Below are 18371 nucleotides of genomic sequence, written 5' to 3' on the forward strand. Positions count from 1 at the left end.
AGAGAAAAAATGTGGCCAAACCTGACCCAGGCAGGCTGTAGAGAGCTGGCAGCCCCCACTTCTGCACCAACACAGAGTTATGCTGGCCTCTCAGATTTGGTGGTAAAACACTGGCAGCCCTTCCACCTTCCACCGTGGGCTGGCACCCATATTGGTACTAGAGTCTGGTAGGTGGGCACCCTTTTCAGGGTAGGACTTGGTGTGTGCACAGAAAAGCGGGTTGCTCCTAGTCCTCCTGAAGAGGTAGGTTCTCTTGGAGCATGGAGGGTCCCATCTACATTCTCATTTGCCCAGCAATTTTGTCCAGAGAAGCCAGGTGTGGCCTACTTGTATAATCAATGTAAAATTTGCCACCTATGTTGCTCTGTGTCTCTACAGAAGGGTTAGGACCCTATGAAGACCTGTATGGGGCTTAGGAGAAAAACCTAGCCATGGTATGCCTCACAGGGCCTACCGCTGCTGGAGACAGAAATCTGCTGGTACCTTCTGTCCTGGGCCCCACCAGGGCAACTCTGAGCCTGGAAGCCCGCCTTTGCCAACAGGGAAGATTCTGTGACTAGCTCTAACCCCTTCAACTTCTGGAACAGCAGAGTGAGGAAGGCTAGGTCCTCTTGGGCCCCCACTACTGGGCCCCCACTAGCTATGACAAGAACAGGCCTGGCCAGATCCTGGGGAAACCACAGGAGCCTGGGGTTTCTTCTGGAAACCCGATCAAGTAATGATAGGGTTGGTGTGGAGCAGCTGACCGAGAGGAGCCATCCACCATCAGCCGCTGAGGACCCTCACGTCCCTGTCCTTCAAGGCTTCCTGCCTGGACCCTCTTTGTCCCCCAAATTCTCATCTTCAGTCTGCCTGGCTGGCCTCCCTTATGACCAGTCCAGCCTGTTTTCCAAACAACTTTCTGAAGCTTCTGGGTCAGCTGAGACTGTTCTTGTAAGTCCTTTAGGGTGGGGTGTCTGGCCACACAGACCGTCAACCTGTAGGTCCTGACCTAGACCCCTCTTGCTTGGTCTAGGTGAGGACCAGAAATAGCAGCAGATCAGCTAAGGGCCCAAGAGTCCTAGTGTGAAGGGTTGTTCACTCTGTTTATAGAGCTCCAGGGTCGTAGCTGGGTGGCTTTGGGCCTGGACCTTCTACTCAGTTCCGCAGTCCCCAGAGAGCCAGCACAGAGATGGTCCTAGGGGATCTGGAGTGGTTGCCCATGCCCTCTCACCCACCATGAACCAAGGTCTGTTTCTGTACAGTGTTAACCCACCATCCCCAAGCACCCTGAGACAGGGCCCTGTGAACCCAGCTTTTAAAAGGGAACATTGAAGAAGGCACCTCAATGAACAGATACCCTGTCTGTCATCTTGGCATGGAGGATGGGGATAGAGGTGGCCACACAGGACTCCTAGGCACCAGGGCACACACCATACAAGACAGGCCAGCAACAGACCCCCCCCCTCAACTGCTACAGCCCAGGCGGGCAGTTTTAATTACCCTTCTCGCTGGGCCCATTGAGCTCTTGCTAATCTGGGGCCTCCTCTGTGGGCAGCTCAGGCGGGCGCCCCCTCCCCCTGCGGGCCGGGCACAGGGTCCCCGGGTTCTCACGTCCAGCCAGCCCCAATTAAAGCGAGCTCCGCAGGGCTGCTGCTGTGCTAATGAGCTCTGTGGGCTGCTGGGCTCAGCGCCAGGGGGCGCAGGGCGGGGGTGGGGTGGGGGTTGGAGTCGGCCCTGGAAGGGTGACTTGGGTCCATTCCCAGGGAGAGGCTCAAAAGACACCCCCCACTTAGCCCACCTGGCAGGATGGGCAAGCAGGATGAGCTTTTTGCCCCTCCCCAAGAGAAAGGCCTGTCTGGGTAAGGCCTTGGGAACTGTGCTTGGGAGTCAGGTTGCACAGCAGGGTAGGGGCTGCTAGGTCAGTGAGAGGCTGGACTCTGGGGCCTCAGGCGTACCCTCAGAGTCCCTTCAATAGTTGTAGACAGAGGAGCAAGACCACGGATTTGCCAAAGGCTTTAAGGCCCACCTGGCATGCCCGTCTGAGACTGGGAGGCTCCTGAGAGCACTGGTGGGTTTTGCAAACTTCCTTCTAGTCCAAGATCATCTGGCCTCTTGGGGGCTGAGGTCTGGGCAAGGGACCAGGCCTGGCCTTGAGCCCCAGGGTAAGGCCCAGCATTCACAGTTAATGTAGTGAAGAGGACACTGGAAGGCCTCTAGGATGGTCCCTGGAGACACTGAATGCTACCAGACTAGGATAGATGGCTGATGGATGCTGGCAAAACGGCTGTGTGTGCCAGGAGCATTCCCCCAACAAGCTATATTGTCCTGTGTGGTCTTGAAGTGCCACTTTTTCTGAGATGAAGTCTAGAGGCTGAGCCCCAGGAGCCAGCACTATGGTCAGGGACTCTTGTCCTCTTTGCCCTGTCTAATGCTGGTGCCTCGTGGTTTTCCTAGGGCCTCCAAATCTGAACTGTGGTGTACTCTGGTAGCCTCCTCCACCTATACACTGCCATTTTGGGGCTCTAAACTGAAAAAGAGTGAACCAGAGCAGATGAGCAACAGGCAGCTTTGGGGCCTCCAAGCAGGCTAGGATATGGCTGAAAACACAGACCTTATCTTTTAGGTGCCAGCAACTTGTATCAGAATCCTGACCTTGCTAACCTGGAGCTTTCTTGGAGCCCAGTGTCTGTTAGGGACACTGTTAAAGACTTCGGACACAAAAGCACACACGAACACGCAGCTCCCAGGAAAGCATGGGCCTCATGCCTGGGACCGTGGTGTGCGTGTTGCGGGGGGGGGGGTGTCTTGGCCCAGCTCTGGCTGGGTTGGGGCTCAGTAAATATCTGTGGTGTGTGGCAGTGGAGACCAAATTTGTATGCTGAGATTTGGAGGCCACAGGATGACCCAGTTTACTGAGAGAGCCTGAGCTGCACAGGCAAAGGCAGGGGTTGACAGAAGCCAACGCCAGGGCACACAGAGTCCTAAGTGCTTCTCACACATGCCCGAAGACCCAGAAGTGATGGGGACCCAGGGAAGACCACTGGAACCTGAGACCTGAGGTGCATCCCCAGACTAGTTCCTGGCCTGTACATCTATTTCCCTCCCTCCTGCCCCATCTCAAACTGTGAGAGCAAGGCCATGAGAATACGTTAGGTCAGCACAAGATGCTCCTGGTCACCTTCTGTGGGCACAAGGCCATGGCTGGAAGCTATGGGAGTGCATAGAGCTGGCCCAGGCCTCAGTATATCTATATAGCCTCCTTTCTGGACACTCTGTGTGTCTGGAGAGGAAAGCCAGTGGGTACAAGGGCATTTTGTGTTCTAGAGTTTAAGCGGTGCCTTCACCCTTAGGTCAGCACCCCCTCCCCATGGGTCCCCTGGGGCCACCAGACTCTGTTGAGCTGAAAGCAAGCAAGGGAGGTGCCTGGGACCTTCATGAGACAGGATCAGTCTGAGCCCTGGAGAAAAGCCGCTGGGACACAGGAAGAGGAACAAGCTGCTGGCTTCCAGCCGTCCTTCCCTTGGGCCTTGGCCCTTGGTGCCTCCGCTCTGCCTCACTGGAGCCTGGTGCCAGCCCTTGTTCCCTGGACAGCCGGTGAGCGCTAGAGGTGTTATCTGTGGCAGCAACAGAATGGACACGTCGCGCCCAAAGGAGGTGTCGGCGCCTGGGAAGAGGCCAACTAGAAATCCGACCTCACTGGCTACAAAACTGGAGGGCTGTCCCGGGAGACACAGAGATAAGCCTGACCCTTGTCCCTGCCTCTCCCAAAACCGATCAGTCCCAGATAGCAACAGGGGCCTGGAGCACTTTCCAGAACAAGCAAGCCCTGGGGAGGAAGGCTCTGGGTTGGAGGCAGAGGGAATAGGTGGGGGGTGACAGGGATTGATCTCACTGTGGCCCACACTCCCAAAACCCAGGGGGGTAAGCTTCCTGATCAGATGGCAGTAGATCTGGGACAGGGCTGGGGCCGGTATTAACTTACCTGGTGTTCTCACACTGCCTCCCCCTGGGCATCCTAGACCCAGACTGTCCCCAGGGGTTAGCCACAGTACGTTGCTTACAGATGGGCAGCCGGGTTTCTGCTCATCAGTGTCCTCCATCTGTATCCTGAACCCCCCTTTACTAACCACATGGTTTTCATCACTTAGACCCTGACTCAGATGTGGACCGCTTGGGAAGATCGGACCTCTCGATGACCTTAGGTGCTCATCTTGCAAGTATCCTGCTGGCCCAGCCTGGGCTTACAGGGAAGGCATCTCAGTCTTGGTTTGGTGGTGGTGGTGGGGTATGGGCAGCTGTCTAGGTGACGTGCTACCCACCCCCTCACACATATAGCAGAGCTGGCTCTGGGGACAGGAGATGTGAGAGGTAGCAATGGGGACCTGGTCGTTTGCAGCATCTCTTACTGAAAGCACAAAACCCAGTTGATTTTCACTTCAGGCCCTTGGGAGTTGAGTTGAGTACCACAGGTCCTAGGACTTTGTGCTACCCAGCCCCCCCCCCCCATGTCCTCCAGTGTCCCACAAGCTCACCTCTGTGTTCATACCTCTGCAGATAGCTACTGGGAAATACTGTTATCTTTCACCCACCCTGCGTCCCTCTCCCTCCTCCCGTCCTCTTCTCTTTGAGATGAGGTCTCCTCATGTTGTGCATCATGTTGGTCTTGAACACCCAGACTCAAGAGATCCTCTAGCCCAATTCTCTTGAGTGGAATGATACTCTTAACCCCACATCTAGCCTCTGTTCTCTCTACCTGATTGGCTCTCCACTCTTGTCCATGATGTTCCTCTGGGACAGCTCATTCTGGGAGCTGTGCCCTAGCCACCTCAGCAGGATTTGTGTGATCTTGGCCTGTACTCAGTTCTCATTCCCATTGCAACCAGAGCTGATACTTGAAGGAGCCCAAAGCCACAGGTACATTGGAGGCTAATCAGGTGCCCCTGGAGCTCTCCTGTCATGTTCCAGAATTGCAGGAGCAGGGTCACATTGGCCCTCTCCAGCACCAAGGGGAGTGACTCCCAGAATGAGGCCAGAGGAGGAATAGGTGTATCAGTGTCTCCGAAGAGACCCTGTGCCTTCTCCAACACCAACCAGAAGCGTGCCAGCCGTGTGGCTTTTGGGTTCGTGAAAGGGCCCCCTGGGCTGAGGCTGCTGCTACAGGCTGTGGGAACTGTGGCCTCCATCCCAGGTCTGATTTGGGAACTCTTTGGTAGTTTTGGAGTGAGCGGCTGAATACAGCTTGAAGCAGAAATTACTGCCTGCAAATATGCTAGCTAAGCAGATCTGTGGGCAGCAGAATATAAGACTCTGCCAGGGGACACTGTGACGGCATGTTTGAGCAGTCTCTCACATCTGGGCTCAGCTCCGAAGGTCCTAGATGGCATCAAATGGAGGAAGATAACTTTGGGGCTTACTTTGGGGGTTTCTGGGCACAGGCAGACCGGTTTTGGGGGCTTTGTGCCACCCTTCCTGTCTTTGCTGCCTCAGCTATAGTGACTATAGCCACAGACTGAGGACCCCAGAGTCCCGCCTTGAAGTGGTATGTTCATCTCATCAGATGTAGACACACAGACACTGAACAGACAGCTCAAGCTTGTACCCACTTCTCCCACCTTGCCTCTGATGCCTGTGAAAGGGCCCTGTTTGTGTGTGTGAGTGCTGGCAGTAGCAAGAGTAGGGCTGGGGTAACGTGGCCAATGCTGGGTCAGCACTGCTTGGCCTGAGAGTGACAGGAAGCTTCCCCTACTTCTCCCCAGAGCCCTAGGCCTGGGGCCCAGGACATAGCACTGGCCTCACTATGCCAGGGAGGGAGCTAACCATTCAACCTGGATGGTCAGCTGTGCTCTGCATCTATCCACAGTGTACCTCCACCAGAAAGTTCTCTGGAATCAGAACTACCTGGGCGTCCGGGCCAGACAAGCCTACAGCTGATAGACTCTGGGACCCAAGCAGCCCAGTGCTATCAGGAGGGACTATGTGCCATGTCTGTTTAGGGGCCAGCTAGGCTGTACCCAAATCCTTTTCCTGAATGTACCTCCACTGGCCTCATACTAGATAATCTGTCAGCAATTTCGCACACTCTGCCTACAAGATACCAGGCTGGGTTTAAGAGGGCAGTACCAAAATAAAGAGTTTAAAGAAGTTAATTTTTTTTTTTCCAAGACAAGGTTTCTCTTTGTAGCCTTGGCTGTCGTGGAATTCATTCTATAGACAAGGCTGGTCTTGTACTTATAGAGGTCCACCTGCCTCTGCCTCCCAAGTGCTAGGATTAAAGGCGAGCACCACTACTGCCTGGCAGTTAAATAAAAATTCAAAAGCACATTGGAAGAGGCGTGGTAGATCACACTGTAGTCCTAGTACTCAGGAGGCTGAGGCAGGAGGATTGCTTTGAATTTAAGGCCAGTCTGAGCTACATTGTTTGACACTGTCCATAAAAAGTAACAACTAAAACAAATGCAAATAAAAGGCCATACCCACACACTGGAAGACCGTTAGCCTTCCCTGGCTGCTTCCTGGGTCAAGATCCCTCTCCTTGTGGTGAGACCCTGCATTTACCACATGGCTTGTGGTGAGACCCTCCAAAAAATAGTTTTTAAAAACCCTAGGTTGGGGTCTGGGGATGTGACTCAGCTAGTCCAGTGACTACCTGGCATTCAGGAAGCCCTGACGCCTATCTCTCGGGCCACATAAACCGAGCATGGCAGCACAGTGCTCAGGAGGTGGAGGCAGGAAGAGCAGGCGTTCCAGGCCATCCTCAGCTATGTAGCAAATCGGGGAAGAGCCCGAACTACCTGAGACCCTGTCCCTCTTCCCCAAATCAAATTGTTAGGTCATGTCTTTCTTCAGACACCCCCCAAGGGTTCCTTCCTCACTCCAATACAACAAGTCTGTCTTCCTACCCCACCTCCCACACTTGTGTGCGTGTGTGTGTGTGTGTGTGTGTGTGTGTGTGTGTGTGTGTTTGAGACAATGAGATAGGGTTTCATGCAGTTCAGGTGTGAGGCTGTGCTTCAACTCCCGAGCTTCTACTTTGCAAATGATGTGCCATTACATCAGCAAGTTTTCTTGTTTTTTAATATTTTATTTTATGAGTATATGTGTGCCTGAGTGAGTATGTATGTCTAGCACATGCATTCAGGGGCATTGGAAGGTCAGAAGAGACACTCTGAAACTGGAATTAAAGAAGGCTGTGGGTGTTGTGAGCAAACCCTGCTCCTCCACAAGAACAAGCAAGTGTTTTTAACTGTTGAGCTATCTCTTTCTCCAGTCCTCCAGCAAATCTTAATTGCAACTTGATGAGGTGGCAGGGGTGGGGTGGGGTGGGGCGGCTTTTTCCTTTCTCCTTGCTATTCCTCTTACTTGCCAAGGCCTCTGGGCCTTTGCAGGGGCTATTCTAGAAACAGCAGTGTATGGGATCGTTTCCTCGGTGTCTTCTCCACTCACCGTATCTCGTGAGGACGGAGCCTCAAGCTTAGTCCAGCGTCTGGGAGTGTAGCAGCCACATCCTCTGGGATTTTCTCTCTTTTATTCATTCACTGGACTGACAGGAGCAGAAGCATGGATCTGTGGTAGGGCTCATGAGTATGGGTCATTTCTATAAGGCTCCCAGCTTGCCATGGGTCAGGCATGTGTTAGTGTTCTGGAGGACCCCCTTGGCAGACTGCTCACTGGCTGTGTGCCCCACCTCTGGCCTGGACCACTCCCCCACCCCCACAAACACACACCAGACTTTGCTCAAACACAACTCCGTTTCTATTTGTGCTGATGATTGTCTACTTGGACAAAGGCCCCTTTCAGGGACGTCAGAGGTTCAGCAAATAAATAAATGAATAAAGTCCAAGGGAGGAAGAGGAGAACGAGGTGGTGGGCAAGGCAGGGACCAGGCAGCCCCAGGCTCCCATCAACTGGCCCAGCTCTCAGAGGTTCCCAGAGATAAAGGGATGTGCTCTCCCTCTGGAGGCTCAAGCTGCTTTTGTGAGGGTTTGGAATGTGAGGCCTAGGCACAGACAGGAACTTCACCCACAGAGGGATGGCCCCTGGCGGGGGCCTGGAGTTTGTGTGGCCACTGTCACCCTGGGTGATATGTAGAGCAGAAAAACAGCAGTCCCAATCATGGTAAAGTGGGTTGGCAAGGCTGCATAAGATGCTTGGTGTGTCCCTCAAAGCCATGCACATCTTCCTGGGGGTCCCTATTTGGAACTGGAAGGGGGGGTGACTCTGCTGTTAGAGGTGAGGCTGGGATGAGTCAGCAGGACTTGGAGGCCTCAGTGAGATGCCTTCCAGAATTAGAGGCCGGAATGTTACCTCTTTTCTTATGCCCCTCCCCTCTGAGTCCAGATCATGAGAACATCCTATAAGAACCTGGGTTTATTTCAGCTCAGCCTGAATCAGATCCTCAGGTGGCCATATCTCAACCTCCTGCCAAGCAGAGTGTCAAGTCTCTGGTGTAGTCCTGTAGTCTGTCCACTCATCCTTGTCCCCCTGAGGGACCATAGTAGGGCATGGGAAAGCACATCCTACAGTTAGCACCTCCTTAGCCCATTGTCCCAAACCCATCAAAGCTGGAAAGCCATGAAAGATGGCAGGAGTTGTCCTGGAGGGCTGCCTGGAGGAGTGGGGGGACCAGCCTGCAGGAGTGACTGGCTGGGTCTGGTAAGAGCTGGCAGGTTGGCTGTGGGGCCGGCTAGCCCCTCTAGTCCTGGCCTGGCCAAGCCCCTAGGGCAGAGCTGACTCCTGGCCATTCCTGGGACAACAATGGCCAGCATTTAAATTCCAATTGAGTCGGCCAGAGTGGCCCCGGGCGTGAGAACAGGAGCCCCCACCCCCAGCTCCAGCCCCGCCTGCCGCATTCCTGCCTCCCCGGAGATGGCCGTGGCCAGGCCGTCTCCAGGGGGCCGGGAATGCAGCACTCAATGGAAGGGGGACAAGGGCCCATTGAACAGTGACGGGCAGGATTGAGCTGTCAGCCCCCCCCAACTCAGGACCCCTCCTCTGCCCCCACCCTCTCTCCCTGGTGTTACTGATGTGGGCTGCTCCTGGGACCCCACTTATACCTCCTGTGGCTGTCCTTGAGCGAGCATGGGCCTTGTCCATCTGGCTGACTGCAGGTTCTGCCCTCTTGGCCCCTTCTACCCAGCAGCCAGGGAACTCTCGAAGCCTTAATCATATCATGTCATGCCCCTGAGTAAAGCCTGTTATTGAAGGCAGGCTAGCTGACCCTGCTTTCCTTTGCTCTGCGTGTTCTCCCCCCTCAGCCCCCTCTGAAACCAGGGCCCCTTTCTCTGTGTAGTAACTGTTCCTGCCTAGCACTAGGGACACCAACACATATTTAAGTATTCAAGGTTTGAATGCCAACCCCGTTGCCCATATTTCCCAGGACCTCTAGGTCCCTGGACCTAGAGACCCCAGACAAGGCATGGTATCTTCAAGGCAGCTATATAGGGAAGGGCAGAGTGGTCTATATCAGCCCCACTAAGTCCCTGTGGCTTGAGGTCAGTGCTGTGAGGCTGGCTGGAGGCTTAAGAAGCCTGAACCCCAGTTTTTGCTTGGACTTGCCTTCTGTATCCTGCCCTGTGGTCCACCACTGACCAGGCACTAAGCTGAGCTGTGCCCATCAACTTCTGTACTGCCCCAGGCGGAGCTTGGGCTAGCCCAGGACTTGACTGCAGTGCTGGTTATGTCTATTTGTGTACAGCCTGTTTTCTCCTGCCAGCCAGGGCCAAAGCACCAGGAGGGTATCGGGGAACTGGAACCTGGGACTGGCAGTTACCAGGAAGTGCAGAGGCTCTGCAGGGCTGCAGGAAGTCCTGGTTCTGATAAGAGGCTGAGCAAGGTCTGAGGACAGGCAGTCTGTCACCCATCCTACAGAGACACATGGCAGCTACTCGTGCAGTATCAGTGGTCCCCAAACATTAAAGTATAACAGGCTGAAAAGGCAGGCTAAATGGAGCAACTAATAAGGAGCTCTTGGCAGCACCCCATTCCATCACCACCCCCAGCTCTAGCGTCACCTGCAGGACTCTGTAGAACTACCTGCTGTCCATCCTAACTCAGAGTGGCACAATAAAAAAACAGGGTGGGGGCATTGCTGGGGATCGCTGAGCCAGCCTCCCTGTACAAGATGTCTGGAACCCAGCTTCAGGTTAGCCATGCTTCTCAGGCTTGAAGGACAACGCCTTAGCCTGTATGGCTCAGATGAACCCAGCTATGACAGATGTGCAGTGGTTGTGGACACGAACAAATAAATGAGTGACCGCTGATCATACAGCTAGAGTAAAGAGAGATGGGGCGAAGGGAGCTAGTAAGCAGGTGCCCAACAGGCCTGCAATACAGGCCAGTGAAGCCCCAGGCCTGGGCCACCCTTGCTCTAATTTGTCAGAAGCCCAAGACCCAAATCCACCCATCTGTATCTCTCCCTGTTTCTGCCTCTTCTGTCTCTCTGCCTCTCTCTGGGCAGTAACTGACATCTAGTTGTAGCTAACAAGATGTCTAGAGCAGGGTCTAGAGCAGGCTGCAGGCATTAGCCTGGCCCCTGCGAGGAGGCCCTGACCCAGTCTAGTCCCCCAGGCCTCTGTGTGTGGGTGGCCACATATGGTCAACTTCAAAGAACACCTCATCAGACATGTCTCTGGAAAAAAGCCCTTGGTCAGCTGGACCAGCAGAGTGGAATGTGGTGTCTTCTGGTAGGCTGGGCTCAGGAGCCGCTTTCTAGGCCATCATCCTTCATAGTTTGCCTGGTCTGGGCTGGTGGTAGGAGCCAAGCAACAGCCAGGCATACTAGGAAGTCAAGTTGTGGGTAAACGCTCTAGGCACTGTCCACCCCCTGAGGATGCTAATTTTAGCTAGGTATTCATGTGCTAGGTTAGGACATCATCCATCATGCCTTGGGGCTTAGCCATTTACTCGTTGGGTCATTTTGATAATTCCAGGTCTAAGCACAGGCTCTGCCCCAAATCAGGAGGTCAAGCCCAAGGCACATCCGTCCTCTGCCCTAGGGATGACAGTGAGGCAGGAATGAGAGAGGAAGCTGGGTGGTGGTACATGCCTGTAAGCCCAGCGCTTGGGAGGCAGAGGCAGGTGGATCTCATGAGTTCAAGGCCAGCCTGGTCTACAAAGTGAGCTCCAGGACAGTCAGGTTACATAGAGAACCCCTGACTCAAGAAACCATAAAAAAAAAAAAAAAAGGAATGAGAGAGGGTGCTGGGGAGTGGGGAAAGCTCCAGGAAGAGCAGCAGCAGACTAGGCCTGAGGTGGTCTAAGGAGCTGTGGCTATGGTTGTGGTGGGAGTATAGGCAGAGAGAAACTCCAGCTTGGCTTAGTGAGGAGCCCAAGAGCCACATATCTGTCAGAGAGTGGCCACAAGCCCACTCAGAGCTGCATAGGTTCCAGGACTGCCTGACAGCTAAAGGGTGATGTCAGGAAGCCATGAGGACATCAGGTGGTTTGGGGCAGATGCAGTAGCCAACAGCTCTGTGAGGGGAATTCCATCCTACCTATGGCCAAGTACCAGTCACAGGTTCCCCTGCTCAGTGTCCTTCAGCTGTCCTCTGGATGACCTGTCTTGTTAACTCAGTGTCCCAATATGATCACACCGTGCCTTTGGCCTTTCTGTTGGTTGCCAGGTCCTTGCTGTTCTCCATGTGTGGTTTAGGATGGGAGAGGAAAATAACATAGACTACCAAGGTGGAGATGAGCTCTACATTTCATCTATTTTGAAACAGGGTCTCATTATGTAGCTCTACCTGTCCAGGACTTTGCTCTGTAGACCAGGCTAGATGTGAACTCACAGACATAAATCTGCCTCTGCCCATTGTTAGATTTAAAATAACTTTAAATCTGTGCCATCATACCCAGCTTGTTGTTTTTCAGATAGTTCTATTATGTAGCACAGGCTGACCTGAATTTGAGGTGCTGGGTGCTGGTATTATAAGTGTAGCTAACATGCATGGCTATATTGTTCTTTTGTTGTTGTTTGTTTTTAGAAACAGGATTTCTCTGTGTTTCCCTGGTTGTCCTAAAATCAATTTGTAGACCAGCCTGGCCTCCAACTCACAGAGATCCACCTATCTCTGCCTCTTCCCGAGTGCTGGGATTAAAGGCATGAACTACCACCGCCTGGCTCTTTTTTGTTTTATTTTGGTTTTTGAGACGAGGTCTGGCTATACAGCTGTGGCTGGTCTGGAACATGCTCTCTAGCCCGAGCTAGCTTGGAACTTTTCTGGATCCTCCTGCCTCAGTTTCCTAAATGCTTGGAGTATGGGCACTTAACACCATGCCTGGTTTTATGCAGTGCTGGGAATTGAACCCAGGGCTTCATACATTCCAGGCAAATATTCTCTTAGCTGAGCTCTATCCCAGCCCTTGCCCTGTTCTCCTGTCCTTGTTTTGGCTGCCAGGAGCTCAAAGCTAGTCAATGAGCTTTGAGGAGTGCAGGGTGTGTGTGCGTACACACCTGTAATCCCAGCACTCTGGAGGCAGAGACAGAAGGGTCTCTGACTTTGAGGCCAGCCTGGTCTATAGTGTTAGTTCCGGGACAGCCAGGGATACCAGAAAGACCCTATCTCAAAAAGAAAAACAAACCCCAAAAAACACCTAGGCCCAAGAGCAATAATCCTCCCTCTCTGGAGTTCTGGAATGCTTTTGTTTTCTTGGCCTAAATAAATATGATGTGTAAAAGCTGTATTTTCTACGAAGTGCCAGGCTCATCCTGCACAGCAGCTGTGTCTGCTTCTCCAACAAGCACTTTTCCTCTCTGGCAGCCTAAGGCCTCAACAGGCTTAGCCCCCTCAGCACCCTCCCCCCAAGCTCCAGCAAAGCTAGCTCCTACAAGTGTGCAGCAACTGGCTCTACACTAGGAAAGGACCTCAAGTGATAATCCTGGACACACACACACCTGTTGTTTATCCTCTGAGATGGAAACATTACCTCCTTCAGGGACGCTCCTTAAGCAGGAAGGTAAGCAACTCAAAAAGCTTCGGGAAGTCCCTGAAACTGACCAAATTCACTAGGCCCTTTCCTACCAGTGTAAGCAGTGAAAAAGGAGAGTACCCTCTTAGACAAACCAAGCTGCAAAACAACTCTTGAGATCAGACCAAAGGCCTGGAAAAAAAACAGAAACCAGTGGCACTGCCTGGAAGAGGTTTAGACCAACTGAGTCACGTGGAAAGGAAACTCTCTGGCCTGTTGAGCTGCGTGCAGGCTGTACTTTGTGTTCCAGGGTCCCAGCTTTCTGAGCTGCCTCCTGTGCTGGGATGGGCTTTGGAAAGGTAGCTGTCTTTGAGTCATTTCTGCTCCTATAAGTAACCCCAACAAAACATTTCACCAAGTTGGACTTCGGTGCTATCTGTGCTTTAGTCTGTTGTAGCGTCTTTATCTGGGGCGAGCAAACATGTATGTTGCGTCTCCCCAGGAGAAGTTTTGCCACGTAACACTGGGTCAGAATATGGTGCTCTTCTGGATGCCCAGGGGCTCCTATACAGTGCATTATTCACACTCTTCACCCTGTTAATCCCTGCTTCTAGCCAGCTGTGCTTGGGGCCACCCTGGCTCTTGAAGGGCCTGTGCACAGGTAAGGCCCTGTCAAAGTCTCACCCCACTGTCGCCCACTAATCTCATGAGCTGGTCTTGAGTTTTAGGAGCCCCAAGGCATTCCACTTCAGCTTGCAGCCTCACCCACAGACCTCAGCACTTCTGAAAATGCTTATGGCTGATGGCTTGGCTCAGCTTGTTGCCATTAGTCTCTAGCTCATCCCCCTTGGTTAGGGAACCTAGGGGTCTGTAACTAAGGACAGAGCCCCTGAGAGAAACACTAGAGACCTAGGGTGGCATGGGCACTCAGCTGAAACCCAGCAGCAGGCTTTCTTCTACTGACTTGGTGACTGAAAGTCACGGACCCACACTGTGGTTTTCGAGAAAGGGTTTCTCTGTGTAGTCCTGGCCATCCTGGAACTTGCTCTGTAGAGCAGGTTGGCCTTGAACTCGCAGAGAACCTCCTACCTTTGCCTCCTGAGTACTGAGATTAAAGGCATACACCACCACCACCAAGCTACAAACCCAGATTTTGGCCACAAGGTTCTATCCATTGTGGTACAGAAGTGTAGGGAAGGATTCCAAGGCCAAGGGAGCAGCCACATAGACTGTGCTGTATTTGACTAGTAATGTCCCCCATGGATGGGGACTGGCATATAGTAGCATGCATACTATGGAGGTACCACCCCCAGAGTGGATTCTGACAACCCAACTCTTCTAGAATCACAAGGTACACAACCCTGAGAACTCACCTATGGTTTTCTCATCAGTCCCTTCTCATCAGCTCTTGACACAGGTTGGTTTGGGAGATGCCATAGTCTGAGGGACTTCAGGCTCCTTCTCTGTGACATTGGTAGACTCTGGCAGAGGACAGGGGGGCAGGACTGACCTCCTTGTGAAAGAGAGTGAGGTTGCAGATTCTGACTCTGTCTTGTGGTAGGGTTTGGGCTACCCCTTTCAGAACTTGTCCCGTCCTAGCCTCCTGCTTTCACACATCACTCCTCAGATGCTTTTTGCCACCTCCGAATCCTCCCTCTCTTTGCTCATGGGCCACCTATTCCGGGGCTGAGGGTGGCCTGAGGGTTGATGGTTGTGATTTCAATGTGCCCAAGATCCAACCTGTGCCCTCCTTCAGAAGTCTTTAGTTACTAAGACCTCTCCTCATCCCAAGTCATAGTTTTTTTTTTTGTTTTGTTTTTTGTTTTTTTTTGTTTTGTTTTTGTAAATAATATTGCAGAGCAGAGCAGCCTAAGACTTCTCCTGAGCTGGGGCCTCAAGCCCAACACTGTTTAATAATGGGTAGCTAGGTGGTTGTCTACTGGGGGCCAAGGCTGGAAGCTAGTAGGGACCGCCTCAGAGCTGGTGTTGCTGGAGTTGGTCATCCTGCATATTAAAAATGTTCAGGAGCCTCCAATAAGGAGCTGGGGGTGTGTGACACTCAGAGATCCAGAGTAGAGGCCTGGGGGAGGGGCATGGTAGCAGAGCAGGTGGTCTAACCTTCAATATCCACCACAGCGGAGGCAGGTGGAGTTCTCTTCACCCTCCCTTCCAGAACAGGAGGTTCAGGGCAGGCCTGGAGAAGCTGAACAGAGAGGCCTTGGGGAGCGGCACCCATCGAGTCTCCACCTGCCCAACCTGATGGTTTCTGGCACTACCAGTTCTGTGAGCTCCACAGTAGCAGGCTGCAGAAGCCTTTAAGCCCTTTACAACGAGAAAGCGCGCGCACGTGTGTGTGTGTGTGTGTGTGTGTGTGTGTTTGTGTTAGGTTAGGGTGCTACTCTAGGATACTTGGGTCTGGGATGCCCCTGGGATCAGAAGAGAGGCCTCAGAGTGACAAGGAGCCTCACCCTGGTACAGCCCATGAGCGAATGTAGCAAGGGTCTTGGGCGGACCTTCTCTGTCTTAGGAGCTAGAGGAGGGTCTTCTAATGCTGATAGGTGGGTGGATGATGGGTGGTCATTATTTGAGGAACTTGCCTGCTCTAATGAACCCAGCAATGAGAACCGGGACCGACTTCTGGTGGGGTGTGAAGACAGGCAAGCCTGGAAAACGCAGGTCTTGTGCGGCTAAAGGGTATTCCAGAGATGGAGTAAGGAAAGTGGGGAAGGATACCGGGTAGGGCTAGCTGCAGCCCTGCTCTTCTGTGATCCAGGCCAAGGTTGCAACCAGAATGAACACTGGGCACAGAGAGGACCCCCGGGTGAGGTTGGTACCATAGCCATAGGCTAGCCCTTGCTGATCCTGGCATCTTCTCTAGGGTGTCCATGGTGAAGCTGGCTGTCCTGGGTACCCAGAAAGTTGTTGGGTGGGAGGATGTGCTGCCCCAGGGGGATCTGGGATAGATTTTCCTGGGGCAGGCAGAAGGGGTGGTTCTTGACTTGATATGTGCCTCAGGGCAGGAGGCTGGCTGCCATTTTAAAGACTTAAGTTTCCATCAACTACCTTATCTTCATCTCAAGGAACCCCAGAGGTTCAGGGTCTCGGCAGGGAGTCCTTTCCTGAGGACAGTGGTCACTTTGGCTGTCCAGTAAACTCTGGTTACCCAGCTTTGGTGGGCTAGCCTGGGAAGTAAAATATGCTAGGATATGCTTTTGAGCTAGGGTAGGCACATGTGAGACTGATGGAAGCCTAGAATTCTAACTGAGGCTCTTGTAGCTTCCAGATGGTTGTACACGAGCGCACACAGGACAGAACCAGGTGTTCCCAGACAGGTATGGGTCCTGGGCTGCCGCCATGAGAGTCCCTGTCCTGCCGTAGGCATGTGCTCTGCTGGGTGAGATGAGGCACTGCTGGCACAGGGGCCTGCCCAGCCTTGCTCTGACCCAGTTTTCCAAGCCCAACCCAGTCCTCTGCACCCAGGCAGACAGGCAGGCAGGCAAGGGGCAGTGGGAGCTCACAGAACTTTTTTCTTTTTCCAGGAATGCCAGTACCTTAGCCCACAGCAGTGAGTTGCCAATGATCTCACCTGATCCTTCCTTGGAGTCTCTGTTCTGTGCCTCTGCCTTTAGAAGAACTGATACCTTGTTCAGAGACAGACCCTGTAGTCCTCTACCACAGACCTGGTGGTGTTTCCTTTAACGCCCGCCTAGAAGCCAGTTATGGCCTTCCTAAAGAGGGGGACCCTTAGGTGACAGGTACTTGTGGGAATAAGCCACGAAGTCACAAAAAAAAGGTTCAGAAAAACATTCCAGGGAAGGGGAGGGTGGAGGGTGCTTATGGACAAGGAGGCTGGGGTAGCAAAGCCTGCAAGAAGCCTGCTGGGAAGCAGGGAGGGGTGGAGGGTAGAAGGGACTGTGGGAACCCAGCTCTGGTAGCAGACTGTGTAAGCCGCTTTGATCCACACTGAGGCAACACAGACCCTAGTTCTAAGATAACGTGGGCTTGGGAACCTGGGCCATGGCCCCAGCTGCCCTCCCGGGCTTCACCTCTCCCCTGCACTGGAGAGACACTGGTCCAGGTGGTGATTGGCTCTCTGAGCAGGCTCTCCTGAAGGCTGGGGCATGGATTCTTTTGTTTTTGTTTTTTGTTCTTTCTTTTCTTTCTCTCTTTTTCCCCCCTATTTTTTTCTGAGACGTTTCTCTATGTAGCCCTGGCTGTCCTGGACTCTCTTTGTAGATCAGGCTGGCTGGGAACTCACAGAGATCTACCTGCCTTTGGAATGCCCAGCGGGGGCATGTTTCTTAAGCCGAGCTGGCAGGACAACATGAGGCCCACCAGGCTCCAAGGATAGGAGTTTGGTGTGCCAAACTCAGGAATAGACAGGTCCTTTTTGACCCTGCCTTCCTCTGAATTAATTTTTTTTTATCCCTTTCCCAGCCAGCTGTTAAGAGTCTTTGACTTGGGACCCACTACTCCCTAGCTGGGACCTACAAGGACAGACAGCTAGTTTAGGCAGGGGTCAGCAGGGACACAGGTGTGGCCTATTGGGGGTATGTGCACACTGCCTGGGAACCCCATTATCAGACTCCTAACTGCTCAGTGGTGGTCGGTACTCTCACACCCCAGAGGGCTGACTCACCACTCTCTCAGTCCCTATCCCTCCCAGACCAGTGGACAATAAAGCTGTCAGCAGCCAGGGCCACGGCCAGGCAATGGGCGTGGCTAGGCGAGGGCCTCAGAAGCAAGGACATCTCTATTATAGGCTGTAGACCCTGTCTGTTCATCCTCTGCAGTTCATTCTCTGGGGGTTGGGAGCGAGTGGTGACTCAGAGAGAAGGGGCCAGAATAGTTAGCAAGATCAGTAGGGAGCTGGAAACCATGGTGGAGACAGGTGCCTGCCCACCGCTCAGGCCTCTTAACGTACTTGCACTCTACAGGTGCCCTCTAGGCAGGAATATCCTGGGTGCACATTCTGTTTAGCCCCTGAGAAGACCCTGAGAAAATGGATTCTCACAGAAAAGGGATGATCACAAAACATGCCTCAGCTTTCTCGCCTGTGATGGGGTGCAGGGCTTAAGCAGGTAGCACTGTATACCTAAGCAGAGGTGGAGTCCAGCAGCAAAAGCACCTTCAGATGTGGATTGGAGAGAGCTGGCCTCTGTCCTTCACCCCTTCATCTATTTCCCCTCAGTTAACTGCCAGGCCGAGCATGCCTAGTTTGTGAATGGGGCAGGGACTAGCTTAGGGACCCAGGTCCACTTCTAGGCAGGCCTTATCCTCTTACTGGATTCTGCTGGACACAGAGGTGCTGAAATTTGGGCCTATGGCCCTTGGGCCCTAGCTGGGACACTCCTGGAAAGTGAGCTCCAGAATGGGCTGCGGGTCGTGAGTTGGCAGCCTGTATCTGATGAGTTCTCTGCAAACAGCTACCTCTTCCAAGTAGCTGTGAGCAGCCTGTGTGCTAGCACCTCCACCTCCGGCAT

The sequence above is a fragment of the Psammomys obesus genome, unplaced genomic scaffold, assembly GCF_907164565.1.
Source record: "Psammomys obesus unplaced genomic scaffold, mPsaObe1.curated_primary_1811, whole genome shotgun sequence".
Taxonomy (NCBI): Eukaryota; Metazoa; Chordata; class Mammalia; order Rodentia; family Muridae; genus Psammomys; species Psammomys obesus.